This window comes from Herpailurus yagouaroundi, unplaced genomic scaffold (genome assembly GCF_014898765.1).
Source record: "Herpailurus yagouaroundi ecotype Mexico unplaced genomic scaffold, PumYag 187, whole genome shotgun sequence".
Classification (NCBI taxonomy): Eukaryota; Metazoa; Chordata; class Mammalia; order Carnivora; family Felidae; genus Herpailurus; species Herpailurus yagouaroundi.
The window spans coordinates 24,426,705-24,442,802 of record NW_024412418.1 but is presented as its reverse complement, the minus strand read 5'-3'; the positions used below and the strand labels follow the sequence as shown (position 1 = coordinate 24,442,802).

General features: G+C 40.9%; 1 long non-coding RNA gene across 1 annotated transcript; it reads left to right on the top strand.

The window, feature by feature from the left end:
* The first annotated feature begins 306 nt into the window (after window positions 1-306).
* On the top strand, window positions 307-2,744 carry LOC121043635 (uncharacterized). The gene is made up of 2 exons (XR_005796949.1): window positions 307-431; window positions 2,157-2,744. It is a non-coding gene; the product is annotated as an uncharacterized LOC121043635 (long non-coding RNA).
* The last annotated feature ends 13,354 nt before the right edge of the window (window positions 2,745-16,098 follow it).

The following is a 16,098-nucleotide window of genomic DNA, read 5'->3' as shown; positions in this document are numbered from 1 at the left end:
GTTTCCTGTGTTCAAAAATGGTCAGTAATTACTGGATACTCTGGTACATGAAGATTCACAATGTATTTTATTATGTTAAGGGCTTTGAGGAGTTCTCCTGCAAATAAACCTATTTAGCCTTATTTATCCTAGTGTTTAACCTGTCTTTGTGGATTAATTTGACCACAGGATCACTTTCGTGTATGTGAGTTACCTATTAACCTCCCAAGGAAAGCACTTGGGAACTGTCACAAGACTAGGAATTCTGAACTGAGCATCAAGAGCTCTGGGTTCTACTCCTGACTCATAATTAGTGACCTCATGACCTTGGGCACAAATTCTTGGTTTCCCTATCTCTAAGAATGAGTTGTTAGTACTAGATTGCCTTTCAACTTTATAACTGTTATGCTTTATCATCCATGGAATTGGGAGCTAGCTCCAGGAGTATTTAAGTATGGTAGTATGGTAAACATTATTAATGCTTCTCAATAACTAGCTCCTGTTTCCTTCTGGGTATATAAGGGAAGCTACACTTCCTAGTACTTCAGGGAGAGGGAGGGACATCTGCCTACTTAAGAACAGGAAAAAATGAGTGGGAATGGTATATGGCACTCCCAAGCTGAGTCAGTGAAGTGCTCTGCATGATTCTCCAATCTGGTTTTCCTCTGTCCCAGCAATCATGGAGAAAGGCTCATTTGAGGTGGTGGAGTCCCAGACTGAAGTGGTATGGACCGCTGAATTCCTGCCCTGGCAACTGCCCCGGAGAATTGCCTGGACTTCCAGCGGATTTTGCATTAGTGGGAAATAACTTGAGGTGTTAAATCACCAAGATGTCAAGGTTGTTTGTTACCACAGCATAAGCCTAGCCTCTCCTAACTAATAAAGTGAGGCGACTACTTTAATTAAGAAACCATCTGATCCCATTTTTAATGGTCATTTGAATCAATGTTTTATATGCCTTTAGATTCTTGCAATTAAAAGATCATCATAAATGGAATAGGCTAATTCTTTTAACATCAAGTACTGTTATTGAAGTCAATATTTTAAACAGCAGGTTTCAGGAAGAAAATCACAATGCCCTGCCTTGAATCTGTCACTCTTGACTTCCAAGAAGTTCAGATTGCTTTCACACATGTTATTCAGTGTATGCTCCTACAGTCCAGGAAGGTGGGGGGGGGGGGGGGGGGGGGGGGGGGGGGGGAGATGAGGTACAGAAGGCAAGGAAGAGAAACCCAAATGAAAACTAGTCTCTTGCCCCACCAGGTGGTCACAGTCCACTAGAGTGAAGGGGAAGCAGACAGTAAACCGTAAAATGAGGGCATGAACAAAGAACTTAACAGGCTGGGTGTAGAAGTCACCAACCTGCAGATCCCCATTGCAAAACTGTTTTATTGTTGGAGAGGCTGCTTTAAAATTTGGTCTCCAGGGCCTGATTAATGGGAGGAATTATTCCCAGATCTTAAGGTAATATACTAGGCTTTCTCTTCTTAATTTTGCCTTACTTAGTGGACGGAACGTAACAGTTACTCAACTATTGATGAAGAAAGAGAGGTGGCAGGAAGTGGACGTGAGAAGAAACAAAGGGAGGAAGAAAGAAGGGAGGGAAGGAAGAAATGGTTTCTCCTATTATTTTTTAAGAATTTTTTTAATTAATCGCTACACCCAACATGGGGCTCGAATTTACAACCCCGAGATGAAGAGTCACACACTCTACCTACTGAGACAACCAGGTGCCTTGGTGCCTCCTATTTTTAATGATCCATTCTAAAACCGTATATGTTTTCTTCACACATTTACTCAATAGGAAATTAGACCATAAATGTTCTAGGGATGTTGGAATGAAGTATATAATACTGATAATGCTACAGAGTACAATGCTATTCTGTTCCCTCTTTGTCTAACGTCCGTGTGGGTATCTTGAGCATCTGTCCAAAATATTTTTGATTAATTAGGATGAGTATATACATTGCATCTCTGAGTGGAAAAGGAAATCTATGCTGGGTCCAATCCATGTGTCCAACTGCAGTGAATATAGATCCCTGCAAGAGGTTGTAAAAGGAATACTTTTTCAGATTCCCATGAACTGCTTAGATGTTATATAATTAATATAATTTTCACTTGTGGAAACTTGGTCTCCTCATGATATTTCTGGCTTAAAACAGATTGCTTCTTTTCAGCAGGAAGAATGGATGGTCACTGTTGAAGAAGCAGAGAAGTATACTGGGTGGCTGCCAGAGGAACCGTTTCACCAGCCAGCCACTTTTGTTCTTCCCTGCCCTATGAATCCTACTCCCATACATATATTCTGTTTCCCAATAGTCCAAATAACCAGAGAGAAATGCCATAGACTCAATGTCCCCCATTTAAGGTTAACATGAAAATGATTGAGTTTTAATGAGTCCAGTCATCTAGCAGGACTGTGAGGGCGGGAGGCAAGGAGGTGAGGAGTGGACAGGGCCATTGGGGGACATGCAAGACAACACGTGCCACAGACACCCACTTTATGTGCAGCTCTAATTTGAAAACTTCAGATAAGCACCTTACGTGAGGACTCCTCTCTGCCCTTGAGAAGTTAACAATCTAAGTAGATTACATTAACGGATACTTAATATATATCAAACAGATAGTAGACTGATCACACAGGATGGTTTCCCATCTATTCTAAGAGGTCTCTGATCCTGCCATTTATTTTATATCCAATGCCACTGTTTAGTTCAAATCAACACTGTCTTTTATCTGAATTATAAAAGGTTTTTTCCTTCTTCTTCCCCTTCTCTTCTTCCAGTATTTCTCAAACACTTAGCACATAAGTTTATCAGAAGTGAATAATAGTTCCCGCCCACACTCAAGTAGACAAAATTACACAACAACAAGAATACCAAGACATGGGATCCCTAGGGGGCCACTCAGAGGCTTCTTACTACAGACAGGTGACAGCTGTTAAGCAGTTGTACAGAACAGCCCATCAAGATTTGAACAAAAATAGAGCAAGAGGTCTCCAAAGGGAATATCAAAATGGAACTGAGAGATTATTTGATACATATGACAATATATCAGCACATGTGAAAAAATAGTATTGACAGCATGTAGGTATTGTGTTTAGAAGGAATTATTGAAAAATTTGAGACACTTTTAGCAAAAGGAAGGAAACAAACATAAAAGCAGGCAGTTAACCTGAGAAAGAAAACAAACCATACAAGAAAGAAAATATAATCGAAGAATAACCACTTGGCTCAGCAGCAAATAATACTTACGTAGACAAAGTAACGTAAATGTGTACTTAACAGAACTGTCACATAAACTATGCTCAAAGGGAGAGGAAGGATAGAAAAGTCGGGGGAAAGGAAGTAACACCCAACTGGATCCCCATCTACCATAATGGGTCAACAGATCGTTTCCAAAGTTGACACCCAGTGAATAAATAATTTTGAAAACTGATAAATCCAGAAAAGTCAGCAGTAATGTATTATTTAGACACAAGAAGAAAAATGTCAGAAAAAAATAGTCAAAATATCAAAGTTGCTAGAGAATGGAACCAGGATGTAATGGAAGAAAGCCGAGGCTGTTTTTCATTATAAATCTTGAAAGTATACTGTTTAAAAAACAAACAAACAAAAAAAACCTACGAGCATATGTTTATTTGATGAAAATAAAAATGAATTTGAAAGGGGCACCTGTATGGCTCAGTCGTTTAAGCATCCGACTTTGGCTCAGGTCACAATCTCATGGTTCGTGGGTTCCAGCCCATGTCAGGCTCTGTGCTGACAGCTCAGAGCCTGGAGCCTTCTTCGGATTCTACATCTCCTTCTCTCTCTGCACCTCCCCTGCTCACGCTCTGTCTCTGTCTCTCAAAGGTGAGTAAATGTTAAAAAAATCTATTTTAATGAATTTGAAAACAAATATATTAAGTGCAGATATACTTTAGGCACTGTATTAGGTATGAAGAATACAAGATGAATAAAGATCATCTTTGATTTTAAATTCTTACACTAATAAAACCTAGGACAAAGAAGGTTTTCTTTCTTTTTCTTTTTTAAATATTTATTTATTTATGAGGGAGAGAGAGCGTGAAAAGGGGAGGGACAGAGAGAGGGAGACAGAGGACCTGTCACCGTAGAGCCTGAAGTGGGGCTCAAACCCAAGAACTTTGAGATCCTGACCCGAGCCGAAGCCAAGAGTCCCACGTTTAACCAACTGAGCCACCCAAGCATCCCAGAAAGGTTTCCTTTTTTAAATGGTTCACGACAACTATGTCTTGTAAGGGTTTATCTCTTCTAATTAATCGAAGCTTCTGATTAGCTGGGTTTTAATTACTCAGAAGATAAACTGTCTCTCCCACTTTGCCTCCTTTCACTTGTCTCTGTAACTTTCCCAGCACATCAGACCCCCTTGCACGGGAGACACAGAAGGAAGAACTGACCCTGCATTTTGAGCGAGAGGAGTCCGCACTTAGGACGGCTCCGCCAGCCTGCCGCTGCTGAGTACGCTGACCTCACCGGCCAGGAGTAGCAGACTGTGTTTCCAGGGCCAAGCCACTGATCGCATCTAAAGTGCTATGCTTGAAACGCAGAGAAAGAGAGGAATGTACTTATTGGAAAATGTGTTTTCGCCATAAAACTTCTGAGAAAGTATAAACTGTAAACTAGTTAACATTTTTCCTCTGGACAGCTGGTCAGATATAAAAGTGAGCTGGTGATAGCTCTTGTAAATGTGATTTCCAGGGCAGAGCAATTGCAGAGCACAAACAGCTTCATAAATATTAACAGCTGACCAGTTAAAGGAGATAACCTCTTTTAGTTCACTTGGGGGAGCATGCAGTTTGGATGGGAAACTGTCTTCTAGAATGACACAAGAGTTGGATTTTCAAGCTCATGTATCCACAGAAAATTTACTTGTCCAGAGATTCAGTGGTATTAATAGTCTGGCTTTCAGCAACTACTACAAAGAAAAGAAAAAAAAAAAAACACTAATATTTGTACTGTTATCAATTTGTACAGTCCTTTGTAGTTCATCAATTATTTTGGAAATAAAGATGATAGACCAATGTTTCTCACATTAGAAATAGGGGGCATGAAAAAAAATAATGATGGCTAGGCTCCAACCATACCAGTGGAATTAGAAGCTCTTGGGGTGGGGCTTTGGCACTGGTATTTTTAAAATTTTTTTTTTCAACGTTTATTTATTTTTGGGACAGAGAGAGACAGAGCATGAACGGGGGAGGGGCAGAGAGAGAGGGAGACACAGAATCGGAAACAGGCTCCAGGCTCTGAGCCATCAGCCCAGAGCCTGACGCGGGGCTCGAACTCCCGGGCCGCGAGATCGTGACCTGGCTGAAGTCGGACGCTTAACCGACTGCGCCACCCAGGCGCCCCTGGCACTGGTATTTTTATAACCATCCCAGGTCACTCTAATGTGGTTAGCAGTGTCTGGGGGAATGTTAAGAATGGGAAGCATGGTTTGGTGGAAAACCTGGGGACACAGAACATGTTAGTCCTTCATTTGCTGGCCATGTGACCTTGGATCAGAAACTCTGTCTCTTTAAACTTTGGTTTCCTCATATGCAAAATGAGGGTAAGAATCTTCTTATTCCTTATAGAGAATTTTAAGGCTCAGTAGAGTTTCTCTAAAAGCACTTTGCAAACTATGACACTCTGATCAAATATCAGCTCTGAGATTATTTGGACTCTAGTTCTAACACACAGAAGGCATACTGTTATGATCATCAAAACCCAAATGGTTGCCTCTTTATATGACCAACCAAGAGAATGAAATTCCAAGAGTGGAACTTCAGGAAGGAGCAAAAAGTGAGAAAGAAGATACAGGAAGAAGGAATCCAGAAGACCTCCATGGGTTTTCTAAAATCCCAGCCCTAGAAACTTACATATTTTGTTTGAGTTCCAATCGGCCATGCTCTTTGAGTACTGGACCCATGCTATGATGTGGGTTAACTGCCTGGTATAAACACCTGAATGTCAATTGGAATACTGTCTAAAATCTCAGTCATTATAAGGTTGTGTCTATGTATGTAGGCACAATTTGAAGCCTACAGGTATCAAGAGGTGGAGGAAAGAAGGATGTGTTAGCCATGAAGGACATAGAACCAAAGGTCTGGCCACAAAGACTAGATCATTAAGTCGTTATTAACCACCATCCCAGGGACTGTCCAAGACACGGGACAGTATCTGCCTAAAGCCCTCTTTACCCAGAGCCTGAGGCCTTACCCTCTAAGCATAATCTGCTGGGTTCCTGCCAATTGCTACATTCTATCAGGTGTTAAAGAATCATAACCATTGTAGTAGCAAATAGAGATCAAGGAACCCTGGAGGACGCCTTCAGGAGGAGACAGAATCTGCACTGAACTTGAAGGTGGACAGGATTGAACAAGATGAACAAAGAGACTATGTTAATAAAGCAAACAGCATGATTAAAGGGAAAATCACAGGCCCAAATAAATGAGACAACACTAATTGTAATCTGTTCTCATATAAGAAGGACCAGCTGCCAGATTGTGTGGGATGAGAGCAGTCCCTAGACAGGTCAGTGTGACAGTGACACTTTTCTCTATCATGTTCCTGAGTGTAGATGATTTCCAGCCAAGTTGACTGGAGAGATTCATATTTTTAGTGGAGAAAACAAACAGCTTTCCATTGTAAAGGCACAAACTTACTATCCATCATTCAACAGCTACTCATTCCATAAGTATTGGGTTTTGGAAAGGTTTGGGTTTAGAGTTTTTGTAGGTTTTCTTGTATTTGTTTTTAGCACTTCTGTGAGTGCTTTGAGAAAGCCCTGGGACAGTCTGTGTGACCTTGGACAAATGACTCACCTTCTTGAAGCTGCAGATTTTAAAAATTTAAAGTGGGGTAATATTTATAACCACTTCATAGGGTAGTTAAAAGTATTTAATAGGATAATGAATATAAAGCACTCAGCAAAGTGCCAGGCACATAATAAGCACTCTATAAATATTAACTATTGTTATTCCTGACCCACGTCATTGGGCTTGGTCAGGGCAAGAAAATGGGAGGGATACGTTATTCTCTGGTGCATAGCCCACTGTTAGCACTCAACCAGCAGGCTCTCCTGACCAAATGAACATAGATTTGGCTGGATTCCAGAACTCCAACCTTACAAGTTCAGTTTCTGAGTTTCTCCTGGAGAGCTGCTCTCACAGAGTTGATGAAATGCAACTGGTCATGCTTGCATTTGAAACCAACTACACCCCTGCCATATGCCTGACATATGTGCTCCTGCCGTAAACAACCATGTATGGGGAAAAAAAGGACAGAAAATGACAGTGGTTGCCTTTCCAGTGAAGAGAATGGGGATAACTTACAACACAGACGTTGCCATTTACAAGAAGTAAAAGGAGCCCTTGGAATACTCGGGCTGGAGTGTTTCCATTTGGACGCAGCAGCTGTGGGCCAGATGGTCGCTTGTGGGCAGATCCAGGCTGGGAACCTGAGCATGACTTGTGATGATGAGGAAGACCGAATGCAAAACAAAACTTGCTTTCCTTTGGAAAATATTGCCTCAGCTTGCCGAGGGACTTTACCTCATCAGTAACCACAGTCAAGTGAGGATGATTAACAAGAGATGGTGAAGATGAGTCTCTCCCTGCTTATCCTTGAACAAAGGGAGCCTGTGAACTCCTACAGGGCTCTTATTTCTGGCAGTGAGGCAGGTAATGGGTAGGATTCGGTCTTAGATGATTCAAAGACAAGATGGTTTTAAGATTCAGTGTCTTTGGTGCTTGGAGATTTGGCTTCCTTCAAAGGAAAGTTCTTTTGAGAGATTCAGGCTTTTGCAAGGCAACATTTTTTTACCTTACCTGATGATGTAGGTTCATTTATCTGAGAGCTCCTTAAGGCCAAGGACCACATTTTAGCAACTTTTGTAGGGCTGACACTGTGTTCAACAAATGGTGTGCATGTGTGTATGTGTGTGCATGTATGTATGTATGTGTACATGTGCATGCTCGTGTGTGTGTGTGTGTGTGTGTGTGTGTGTGTGTGTTGAGGGGGCAGGGAATGAGAAAGAGAACAAATGAAGGATATGGGAAAGGGGAGGAAGGAAGCAAAGGGATGATGAAGAAGGCAGCACACAGCCCATGGGCCACGGAAGCCAGATAGGGCACAGACCTCTTGATAGATGTAAATACAGAAGGTCTGACCTAACAATGGTTCTACTTAATGATTTTTCAATTTCAGGATGGTGTGAAAGCCACACACATCCAGTAGAAACCATGCTTGGAATTTTGAATTTGGGTATTTCCCCAGGCCAGCAATATGCAGTATGATCCTCTCTCGTGACGCTGGGCAGTGGCAGCCTCAGCTCCCGGTCAGCGACACGATCACAGGGGTCGGCAATGATACACGCACAGCCATCCTGCATCCACACAACCTTTTTGTTTTTCACTTGCAGTACAGTATTCCACAAATTACCTGAGATATTCCACACTCTGTTATAAAATAACAGGCTTTGTGTTAGATGATTTTGCCCACCTATAAGCTAATATAAGTGTTCTGAGCACGTCTAAGCGAGGCGAGGCTAAGCTATTGAAAATATTTTCCATTCAGGATATTTTCAACTTAAAATGGGTTTAACAGGATGTAATTCCATCGTAAGTCGAGGAAGGTCTGTATGGGGAGATTTCAGTCTCTTTAGCAGATGACTGAAGAACTACCGGACGACTGTTCCTCCCAGAAAATACCAGTGCAGACCACCATTGTACAGACAGCAGCCCCAGGAACTGGGAGAAATGGACTGGAGAATACGAGGAAAATCCTGAATGGGCCTGAGCTTTCCATCTGAATTGACCAGGATCATCTGGAAGTGACTAGGTCAAGTGATCTTCAGCAAGTGGAACAGAGGGTCAAAATAGAAAGAGACCCATTAGCAGAAATAAAGTTTCTTTTTGTATACTTGAAAACTTAGAGGTGCCTTGTGGCCCAGTCAGTTAAGCATCAGACTCTTGATTTCAGCTCAGGTCATGATCTCACGGTTTGTGAGATCCAGCCCCGCGTTGGGCTCTGTGCTGATGGTGCAGAGCATGCTTGGGGTTCTCTCTCTCCCTCTCTCCGCTCCTCTCCCCATCACTCAAAATAAATAAAATACATTTTAAAAAATCTTTAAAAAAAATGAAAGAAATTTTCACATCAGCTGCTTGCTGCCTAAAATGTTTCCATTTAATTCAGGTGGACAAGTATTTGTCAACAGCCTGCTTTGATATCTGAAAAGCCATATTTTTCCCATGGGCAAAATTGTTTTGCTTTGAGCTGGGAATTAAATCAATCCGGGACTCTCTCAGTGGTGAATCAGACATTCACTTTTCTAAAGGCAGAGTCTAGAAGATACAATCTCTCAAATGCCTTCCAGCTAGGGGAATAATGGTTGCAGGGTTTCTGCAGCACAGTGATGTCGTGTATCTCCACAGCACTTTTCAACTACAAAGTGTGAAACTGGCATTACCATCCACTCACTAAAGAAAGGGGGAAATGGGGAGCAGAGAGCTTAATAAAGGACTTGCTGAGGACAGTTACTCGATAGCACAACGAGGACCCCAAGCCTCACCTTCTCACTGACTGTCCACTCCACTGCATCTGCTACTTATGGGTCCAGTCAATGGGCTTAGTTTTGCAGGTTCAAAAACTAGATTTTTTAACAGTTCGCTCAAAGATTATTAGGTTCTGGAAGATGAATTTGCTGAACCCATTCACAAAACACCAACTTCAGCTGGGTTGGGGAGAAAAAAATCCCTGGTTCTAGAGGGAGGGACAATTATCCACCCAGGAGACCCTGGAGCTATCTGGAAAGCACACAACACAGAATATGTGTGACTTGTGTGTGTGCATGTGTCCATGCTTGCGTTTCTCTTTGTTTCTCCACTTACTGTTTGAGGTGTGCTAACCTAACTAAACACCTTGCTGTATCTTGAAAGCAGTGGCCAGGAGAGACCCAGGGTGCCGTAGGTCTTGCTGTCAGAACACATACTCATTACCTTACCTTGGGTTCCTGGAGGAAGGGCCCTTTATCCCATCTTGTGCTGAGAAGGTTATGTCATTCAATGGGAGAGTCACCCAGGTCTAGTTGTGACCATGTCTACTTTGCCATAGATCAGGGCAGCAAGTTGCTATTTTGGACCTTTGGCATGTGCCTGTGAAATGCTGGGGCAAATAGAGACTGAAGTTCAATAAGCCTTTCTCTATGGCATGGGGGAGGAGGCAGGCAACCTCTATAGGTTCTCGATCTGTGTGTGCCCAGGAAATCACAGGCCTGGGCTACATTGCTCCTTTAGCTATCAGAGGCAATAGGCAGGTGAGGGTGACACAGATTTGTAGTTTGAATGGACAAATCAAAGCAAAGCAAAGCAAAGTCAACCAATGCTAGGTGCTAGTCTTAGGACCGAAAAATATGAAGTGGGGTAGCAGTGTGTGTGAATATGGTCCTTGTGTTTAGAAAATGCTGGTTTACAGTTACATAGGACTCTTTATCCTAAGATTATTTAGAGTTTTAATAGGCTAATATTACTATGAGATGAATAAACCATTTACAACATTTTCCAAATGTACTTGACCATAAAATGCCATTTCAAGCAGTATCTACAAGTTCTCATTTTAAGAAAGAGAAACTTAGACCAAGAGGTATTGTAAACTGTATATTTTCAAGCAGTGGTACCATTAAGCTATGGGAGCCTGATAAATTGTCCTCCTCTCAAAGGGACAAAAAGTGCCTAGAAACTACTGTACTTCTCCTTTGAAGAAATTGGAGATGTACAGGTATATTGTTGCATCTTGATTCGATCTATTTTACATACCATACCAACTGCTGCTTTTCTCTTAATAGAATATCTTCCTGTGGACAACATGACCCAGCCCAGTGACTTACTGTTTTGTTTACATCAACTACAATTCCTTCATACTGGGTTAACAAATAATAACAATATAGATGATTTTAAAAGTGAGATAATATGTATTGAGTGCTTATAAAACATGACACTAGGCACTTTATAAGCACTAACTAATGTGTTCCTCTAGTGGCTACTATTTATTCCCATATTACAGAGAAGAAACTAAGGCTCAGAGAGGTCAAGTCACTCTCCCCACATCACATAGCTAGGATGGGATAAATTTGGTATTCTAACCAGATATGTTCAATGTAGGTACCTGGTAGTTAACTAGTATGATATTCAACTTCTGTGCCTCTTGATCACCGTGACCAGGCTTGAGAGATAGCTAAATGTTATTGATAAAGACCGTGGACATGGACATATGTTCTGATCTAGCCCTCAAAGTTGGAAGCAGAGAAACTTATGAAAATGAGGGTTAAAAGTGTCCATTATTGGGGCACCCGGGTGGCTCAGTTGGTTAAGCATCGGACTTCATCTCAGGTCACGATCCCCCAGTCTGTGAGTTCAAGCCCCGTATCGGGCTTTGTGCTGACAGCTCAGAGCCTGGAGCCTGCTTCAGATTCTGTGTCTCCCTCTCTCTTTGCCCCTCCCCCACTCACGCTCTGTCTCTCTCTCTCTCTCAAAAATAAACATTAAAAAAAAACTTTTTTAGGGGCACCTGGGTGGCTCAGTCAGTTAAGTGCTTTACCTCAGCAGCTCACGTCATGATCTTGCAGTTCGTGAGTTTGGGTCCTACTTCAGGCTCTGTGCTCACAGCTCAGAGTCTGGAGCCTGCTTTGGGTTCTGTGTCTCCCTCTATCTCTGCCCCTCCCCTGCTTGTGCTCTGTCTCTCTCCCTTTAAAAAAAAAAAAAAAAAAAATATATATATATATATATATATATATATATATATGTTTTTAAAGTGTCCATTATGCTGCACAGCAAAAGCTAGAATTATTTTCTACAATCATAGAGATATGAGGAAAGAAAGTAGAGAGAGTAAAAGTGGCCAAAAACATGTCTCTAGATTAGCCAAACGCTTATCAGAACTTAAGGGACAAGACAAAAGCATATCAGAGATTGGAGACCTGTCAAGAAAAGGTTTTTCTTTGATGGGTCTCAGCATCTTCATTAATTTACACATCCTCAAACATTAGCATAGACTCAAATATGTTATAAATCAAAGGAATTTTACAGACATTTTTTTTCTTGGTGAATTGATTTTTTGAAGTCTATGAGGTTATAAACACTGTAAGCATTCTCTTTTATGTATGTACATAAGCATGTATTTATGTATTTTCCATGCCACTTTTATAAAAAAATTTAGAGCACTCATTTATTTTTAAAATGTGTGTTAAAAAGAAAAAAACTATAGGAAATTTGAGTAATCACATTTCTATGCTATTTGAGTCCCTTATATAATAATTAGCATCATATGTTCTCTTGCTTCCCAAAACATATAAGTTTGAACAATTGTTTCTATTTTTTTAAATAGTTTGTTGTTAAAAATTAACCAAAAAATAAAAAGTTCATGGATTTTGGATTTGGGTCTGTATAATTTTAAGTATACCTACTTTGGAACTATATGATATGTAATATGCAGCATGTAATATATGATTCTGGGATTGTTTCAGCTACAGAGAGCTACCTTGCCCAAAGTCATTTCTTTCCTGGAACATCTCAGATACAATGATTAGTCAAGGTGGGGAATAAAGTCATTTCAGTGGGGACAATTCTGATAGGACATTTTAGCTCCAAATCTCCCCATGGGGTAGTCAAGACTGTTAACTGCATCTGCATTGCAGCTCAGCTTTAAATCCCTCTAATCCTGTTTTTTTTTTTTCTCTTCCTTCCACAGATTTTGATACCAAGCGCACCTCATAATAAATGTCTCGGCCCCTAAACACCATGTCAGAGTGTGCTCACGAGAGAACCCAACTCATGACTTAGAAGTTGAATATAAGATTCTTGAGAGCAGGGATGTTTGTCGATCTTGCTCACAGAAACCAATATGTTTCCAGTGCCTAGAACAGTATCTGGCAAATAATCAATTCTAAATAAATACTTGATGGTTTATTTAAGGCTTCTGCACAGCGCCTAATGCCAAAGAACAAAATAAGATACTTGTAAAAATGGGATTGACCTTCCAAACCCACAGTCCCCCGATAGCTTTTACTACAAACCAGCCAACCTAGAGAAGCAGAACTATAGAGAGAGAATAGAAACCAACTTCGTTCATTCTTTCAACATTTATTGAGGGCCTACCATGTGTCAAGCACGAAGTGGGAAAAAAGATAAGCAAAAGAAACTTGGCCTTTTCTCAAGTAGCTTACCATCTATTAGTAAAAGGAAATAAATTAATCACTGATTACACCACAGTGGAGAGCACAATGATAATGAATACAAGAGGTTGTCGGGACACGTGGGAAAAACAAAACAAATACAAAACAAAACCCAACCTAGAGAGAAGTCTTCTCAGAGAAAGTGACATCTGTGGGTGATTTGGTGGAATAACCACTTGCCATTAAGAGCACAGACTGAAGTCCATCTGGGTTCAAATCCTATCATTACACATCAGAGGCAGTGGTCAGATAACCTAACCTCTGCCTCACTAATCTTTAAAATGGGAAAAATTAAAGTATCATAGAGCTGAATGAGTCAATGTCTGTGAAGCATTGAGAACACATCTGTCCAGTAGTAAACTCTGTAAATTAAATAAATATGATTAAAATTGACAATAGGATTATCCCAGTGGGGAATCTCTTCCCAAATAGAGGGATTAGCAAGTATAAAGGCCAGAGATGTGAGTCTGGAGCCTTCAGGGACCTGCAGATCACTTACTATGTTTAGGAAAATAGGGACAAGGGTGTGAGCTGAGATGGAACCAGAGAGAAAAGCAGTTGGGTAGAAGGGAAGCCATCAATGGAAGCCACTCCTGGAAGCAGATGCAGACCCACCAGGTTTAGGTCATAAATTTCTAAAAAGGGAAAGCCTGTTGAAGGGTCCTAGTATGTTATGTCTAAAAATTTTTCTGAAAACTTTGAACCAAGTCTGAAACACTCAGCAAATAGCACAGTCATCTGAATATTGGAGCTTCTGTGAATGGGAAAATTGAATCTTATAGTCTAAAGAGAACATGAAACTTCCCTTTCCATAGAATTTTCTTTGCTTCTCTGAAGGCAATCATTCACTGTGAGGCCACTAGGGTCTCTGAGGAAAAATACGGTATCTGGAGTTTTTCATTTTATACATTTGTATATTACTGTGGAATCAGTAGGTTGGTGTCAAAACGTTCTGGGAATATTTACTTAACCTCAGATAATTTAAGAGGATGAAAATGTTGGTTTCAGAAATAAGGAGAAAGTACTTACTACCATTAAAGGAACTTCCTTCTTACTTAGTCATGTATTGATTGCATATGCATCCCATTCCCTCCTTGCAAAAGTAAAGAATATTGTATGAGTCTGCCATCCAAAATACCACAGGCTGGGTGGCTTAAACAATAGAAATTTATTTCTGACTGTTCTGGAAGTTGGGGAGTCCAAGATCAAGGTGCCAGACAACTTAGTTTCTGGAGAGGTCTCTCTGGCTTGCAGATGGACCACCTTCTTGCCACATCCTTACATGAGATTGCCTCAGTGTGTGGAGTGAGGGGGCAGGCAGGTGGGGGTACAAGATGCTGCTCTGGTCCCTTCTGTCCTTATAGGACACTAATTCTGTAGGATCAAGGCCCCACTCTTTTGACCTCACTTACTATAAATACTACCTTAAGAGCCTCATCTTGACATATAGACACACTGGGAGTTAGGGCTTCAAGACATGGAATATGGAATTTAAGAAATAAAACAGATGAGGGGCACCTGGGTGGCTCAGTCGGTTAAGTATCAGACTTCAACTCAGGTCATGATCTTGTTGTTCATGGATTCAAACCTGGCATTGGGCTCTGTGCTGACAGCTCAGAGCCTGAAGCCTGCGTCGGATTCTGTGTCTCCTTCTCTTTCTGCCCTTCCCCCACTCGCACTCTCTCTCTCAAAAATAAATCACTAAATTATTCTCCTGAAGCCAATATTACACTATATGCTAACTAACTAGAACATATATAAAAACTTGAAACAAGCAAACAAAAGGTATGAATTTGGGTGGGGTAGACACAAACTTTCAGTCCATAAAAATATATACTCCCATAATTCCATCTTGAGTGCTCTGAAATGCTGGGAATTTCTAGTTAATATGGACTGAGTATAACTATTATTAAACAAACAGTTTCTGTGGCTGGCTTTAACTTCATCCCACAAACAAGTTCTGACAAATATGGATGACCCAATCAGTGTCTCCAATACACTGGTGAAGGATATGGTAGAAATGTCAATACTATAAAGAACCTTCTCTGTGATCTACTTATATTTTTTACCATTTTGTCTCAATATAAAATAGATAGCAAGTCATTGTCTTGAAAAACACATCAGTTGGACCAAAATGGCTATGTTCATTTTTCCCAATAAATAGATTATACAGTCCATTTACAAGGAAGATCCAAAAGGATTATATGATTCACAAATTATCTTGAGAATTGGACTTTAACATTTTGATAGAAAATCCAGCATCCTTTCTCTTTCCTGAGTCCCCAAGACAGGCCAAGGCCATCTTTATTCTGCCTTGCCAAGTCTTCTGGGGTCCACTTAATGAGGACTACTTTCACCGAGATAGAATCATTGTCATGATGTGTGAGATCACACTGGAGCAGAACCAGGAAAGACATGAAACAAGCTGGCCCTCCCACAGCAACGTAAATCTCAAATTCCTCTCCCTTGGCCAGGATGCATTGTGCATTGAGCATTTCCATGTCTGGCTAAACTAAGGCAAGAACACTTCACTCCTCATGGAAAGGGAAGAACAAGAATTGCAGGTTTGCTTTCAAACACACACTGGGATGCAGAAGGACCCCATGCTTTAGGCATTTTTTTCAGCAGAAAAACATCTGGAGCAATGTCAGGGTGGAGGCTGTTTCCATTTCAAAGTGCATTTCAGGGCTCCTGGTTAAAGCATAGATCCAAAAAGTATTCCTTCAAAATGCCCAGGCCTGGCTGAAATAGTTTGAGCTTAGTGTCTCTCTTCTCGGCCTTTCAAACTTGTCCACATTCCTATTACTTCACTCTTCACCATTCCCTTCTCATCTCTCTCCTGTTTCTTTCTTTGCTTCCTTTTTGACCCCTTTTCATTCTCTTTTCTTC